This window comes from Brienomyrus brachyistius, unplaced genomic scaffold (assembly GCF_023856365.1).
Source record: "Brienomyrus brachyistius isolate T26 unplaced genomic scaffold, BBRACH_0.4 scaffold71, whole genome shotgun sequence".
NCBI classification, from domain to species: Eukaryota; Metazoa; Chordata; class Actinopteri; order Osteoglossiformes; family Mormyridae; genus Brienomyrus; species Brienomyrus brachyistius.
In genome coordinates, this window is record NW_026042346.1 from 515,351 (window position 1) to 520,608 (window position 5,258).

The window sequence follows — 5,258 nt, forward strand, 5'->3', positions numbered from 1 at the left end:
CCCCCCCTCTCCCCCCCCCCCCTAAATCACTGTGAGCGTCACCGAGTGGGTCCACACCGTGCCGGGAGGTTGTTCTTCACTTATTTATTTATCCCTGCCCCCATCCCCCCCCCCCCAGTGGAAAATTTGAGGTCCGCTGGTTACCCGTTCTGCTTGAACAGCTCGAATCAAGGGTCGGGAAAGAGGCGTAGAGGAAATTTAGATTAACCCCACTTGGGGGGGGTGGCTGAAGCCGGCATGTGTTCCTCATTTTGGTCACGTTTTTCAGCAGTAAATGGAGCAGGGTGGGGGCTGATCCAGAATTCCCCCCCCCCCCCAAAATGCTACAACAAACTCGGCTGCTACCCTGCCCCCCCCCCCCCCCCCCCCCCCCAGAGAGTCCCGCAGTTTTAAACGCATAGTGGCCACGCTGAAGCTCCGACAAGCACAATTCCGGCTCTGTTCTGCCTCTCCGCAGGCTCCCGCTTTCTCACGGATGCCTCTCGTGCCAGCGCTCTGGGTTCCCCGTGGGGCGGGCTGGGCCAGGGCGGGGGGGGGGGGGTCAAGCTCAGCACCTCTCCTACTTTCCCGAGTCCTCTGCCAGGCCCGCTGGCCTGAAACGACAGCTGTGGCTCTGCGGGTCGGGTGAAGCTGGGCAGCAGAGCGGGAAGACACAGCGGGGGAATGCGACGCGGGGGTGGGTGTCCCTATCGCTGCTTTTTCTGCAGGCCTCCTCGCTGTAATGCCCTCCAGTGGCTGCGTGCAGTGCGATGCTCAGGGCAGGCATTCTCTATGGCAGTGCAGTGCCAGCAGAGCAGCTCAGGCACCAGAAGCTTCCTGCTTTTCATAGCCGTGTTACATGTTTTATTGAAAACCGTGGGGTTGGAGCCATAGATGCATAGTATCTGCATGCGGGCAGATCACCACAGGCTCCACGCCAGCCCCTCCGGAGGTCACACATGAATCAGTGAGCGGTGAGCCCCCCTTAGGCGAAGGCGTGAGGTGTGCTGCCCCCCCCCCCCCCGTCTAAACACACTCTGCCTCTCGAGGGAAGGGTAATTAATTCCTTGAACCAGATGTGGGAAAACTGGCCAAATGTCGTCTCGTACCGGGAGCTTGCCAGCACATGCATCCCTCTGACTGAGGGCCGCTTCCTGTTACCTTCGCAGACTGGGACGGGCCGATGGAATAAACCACTCCAGCTTTCCTTAACCATCTTTTGTCACTTATTCATATATCCAACTGCCCTCAGCGTCTCTATGGTTACACCAGTGCTATCTCAGGATATCCAAAGTGTTACGTTCCAGTGGGTAAATCAGACCTTTTTGAAGGTAGTTCAGGTAGGACAATAACCTTCTGCTGAGTTTCTAGTCTAAGACTCGTGTTACAGAGAATTCTGGAACGTCTGCGGGCCACGACCCAAACAGGAGAGCTTATTTCACACCCTGTCCCATCTTTGCTGTTGGATTTTCCACACATGGCACTTTCCTTTCTAGTCTTTTCCCAGGAAGTGTTCGTTTTTTCCACTCTCTAACCGTGGGAAGAAGCCTTCAAACGAATGGGTTAGTTCAGGGCAGGTAGAGATTGGCATGGGTCTGGAATTTGGTCTGGTTAAAGCCACAGTGCCACTGGCTGTTGACAGCACCATTTTCCCAGATGGGAACCTGAGCGAGGCCTGTGATGGGTGGGTGGGGCCGCCGGTTTAAGGGAAGTGCCTCTGCTTGGGATTCGAACTTCCAATGGGGGGTCCTCTCTGCTGGTCTGGCTCAGGGGGGCATGGAGGGGGTACAGATTCAAGATTCGAGAGGTTTATTAATCACGTACACAGTTGTATACAACATGCAGTGAAATGTAACCCTGGTCACTCCATGCAGCTGTGCATGGTTAACAAAATATAGAAAAATAACTATATAAAATGTATGAAATGTTCAGCTGTACATAATCTATACATAAGTGATAGATAAAAGTGATTTTGCTGTGTAATATAAGTGCAATGTGCAAGAGACCTGAGATATTTACCAACAATTTGGACAGTATGAACTGAATGTCAGCAGTACTCATAGGATTATGGGCCCTCGTACACAGTGTGCAGAGAGTGATGTCACTGTTACAGTGACTGAAAAGTCACAGTAGAGTCCGGTGGGAGATCTAGGGGCACTGAGAACTGTCCTGGTTTAGGAGCCTTACGACCTGGAGAAAAACGCTGGTCATAAGAGTTCTGGTCATTAGGCTCTGGAACTGGTTTCCTGAGATCAGTAGGGAAAACAGAGAGTTATTGGGGTGGGAGGGGTCCTTGGAGATTTTTGTTGCTCTGGTCCTACAGAGGCTGGTGTAAATGTCTTGTACGCAGGGCAAGGCAGATCTGGTGCAGCGCTCAGCTGCTCTAACCACCCTCTGCAGGGCTTTCCGGTCCTGGACAGAGCAGTTCCCGAACCATGATGGTCAGTATGCTCTCTACAGCAGCCGAGTAGAAGGCCTTTAGGACAGCAGGAGAGACCTTAAACCTCATCAGCTGCCTCAGATGGTAGAGCCGCTGCCTCGCCTCGCTGACCAGTGTCCGTGAGGAAGGGTGAGGTCTTTCTGTAGGTGGACGCTAAAGTATTTCAAAGTGCTCACCCTCTCCACCGTAGCACCGCTGATGTGGACAGGTGAGTAAGAGCCCTGCTACCTCCTGTAGTCCACAATCAATCAGTGAGACATGAGTGGGTTGACGCCCGCCTTGAGGACACCTCTGCGTCACCTATTGCTCCTTGAGAAAAGATATGTCACGATTAGGTGCTGATGAACAAACAAACTATATTATTTGTGCCCTGACAAGTAAAGTGTTACCGGTTTTCTCAAGCCCTACCAGACAAGCACAGTGCCGCTCACCCCCGCTTAACTGGGGTTTGGAGGGGAGCAGCAACTCTCCCCAGAAATTGCATTTTAGTCCATGGGATTTAGTGTGATAGTGCTGAAGCACTAAGTTTACGTTACGTTAAGCATTTTTCCTCGCTTGTCCAGACGAGGATGTGGCTAAGCTTGTTTGCCGGAAGGACGACCTTCTTTCCTGGGGTGTAAGGTCATGCTGGGGTCGCCCTTGTCCAAGATCCCTTTTCTTTACATTGTTTGGCAGTAGCACACAAGAATTTATTAATCTGACATCCTCTCCAGTAGATTAATCCTGGGAACACTTTGATCAAGGAGCTGGTGGCTTATTTTTTTGGTGAAAATTTGAACCAATCAGCAATAATCAATTAGCAGAACAATGAAAGATCAAAGGTGATGGGGAATGTGCATTAATCTCTGCTCGTGCACAATAACACAGGCTCATTAGAGTAATCACGGAAAGGCTGCACATTAAACGGCCATTAGCCGTGATGGATGGAGAGACGACCATAGATAAACAAATGGCCTTATTGCACCCCTTCACCTGAAAGGAAAGGAAGTCATTCACCCAGACTCCCTCGCAGTCCCGCACGCCCTCCGTCAAGCTTAGGGGCTGTCCGTCACTCCACACCTAAGCAGATAAGGCCAGAAGCGTTGATGGAGTGAGTGTGTGCGGAGGTGTGCATCTGTGTTCTAGTGAAGTACGGCAGGCAGTAAGAAACATAGAGTACAGATGGCATGGAGGTTAGGGCAGCCTGGTGTTACCCCTGAGCCTGTAGCGTAGACGTGGTGGAGGTGAGGGGACCCCATGACAGGGTCTGTTAGCCATTCCTGAATTAGATGACAAGGCCCCAACACTCCGACACTCGCGTGGTGGAAATTCCATACAGGCCGAGACATATTGCTTTTATTTCTGGGCAGGGTAGTGAAACCCCCCGACTCCCAAGTTCACCCAGTTTTGAAGTGTTATGTCGACCTTTATTAGGTTGGAATGGGTGCCGGTTTCTTGAGAAACCTCACAAAATTCTATGGGTGGGTGTTCCCAGTGCCCTGAGGTACAGATCCGAGTCCTGGTACCCACCAGGCCAAGGAGGGGGGGCTGCTGACTGATCACCCCAAACAGCGTTACACTCTATAAGCTACTGGAGCCCTGCTTCTGCCGGCTGATCCGATGGGGTGGGACCATGAAAGTGAATTTGTGATGTTTCCTGGACTCTGACAGATCATTGCCAGATCAGGCTTTGGTAAATGTCCCCCCCCTCCTGCAAATGCATGCACGGGTTGGTGAATGTGTACCGCAGCAAGGAATGAGGACAGAACGCATTCCCTGTTTCAGAAGCATCAGCTGCAGCTACGTGCTGCTACATAGCTCAGTTCTGCAGAGGTTCGATTTCCCAGAATCCCCTGCCGGAGGCCAGGTTAAACAAGGTCTCGCCACGGCAGCGGGATGACATCCTGCATCCTATTTTTGACCGCGTCTGTGTTTGGAGATGAGAGCCGTGGACAGACGGAGACGGATGGTCAGGCCAGGCCGGGGTCCTCCTGATGTTCCCATGCAGCAGGGAAAGAGGCAGCTTGCTGGGCGGCCGCCAAACCAAACGTGCCACGGAACGCTGGTGGAAGCGGAGATCGCATTTCTGTTTCCTGAGCACTGAGCCAATGCCAGTGACCGAGGCGGGTAGGGGGTCGGTGTGTGTGTGTGTGTGTGTGGGTGTGTGTGTGGGGGGGTTAGCAATGAGAGCTGAGCCAGGGGGGTAAAAAACAGAGAGATCGAAGAACTTTAATTAAAAACCACTGGAAGGATGTTCCCAGATGTAACGATGGCAGAAAACTTCTTCTTAATATGGGACAAGCTATCCTTCGTTCCATGACGCAAGCCCCATGGGATTCTGGGATGAGCTGCCTGTATGTTAGTGATTAATCCAGGCACCTGAAGACCCTCCACTCCCTCCCGTGATGTCACCGATTGCTACTTCATGCGCCAAAAACCAGAGAACACTCCCAAAGGAGAGCAGTCACGAACACCCCCCCCCCCCCCCCCCAAAAAAAAAACACGCTCCAGAAATCCCCCCCAGCTGTGTGCAGTTAAGGGCTCTTTTGGTTTAAACTGAAGCTGTTGAGTTCCCCTGAAGTCTGGGCGGACGAGGAACAGCATTTACTGTCTGACAGAGAGCTGGGCCAATCCTGTGTTTATCCTGCTCGTTCCTTAATGAAACTCGGCATGTTCTTTGTAACGAGCGCACTAATCAGGAAAACATGGATGAACACAGAGCTTTCCTCAAAATGGGGACAGGGATTTGTCAGCTTGTATCCGCTGCTGTGTGTCACCCTGCAGTTAGCGATAGACAACGTGGGTGAGGGTGCTTTTCATGACATGTTGGTATCAAGTCCAGTCCAACCAGCCTGCCTCC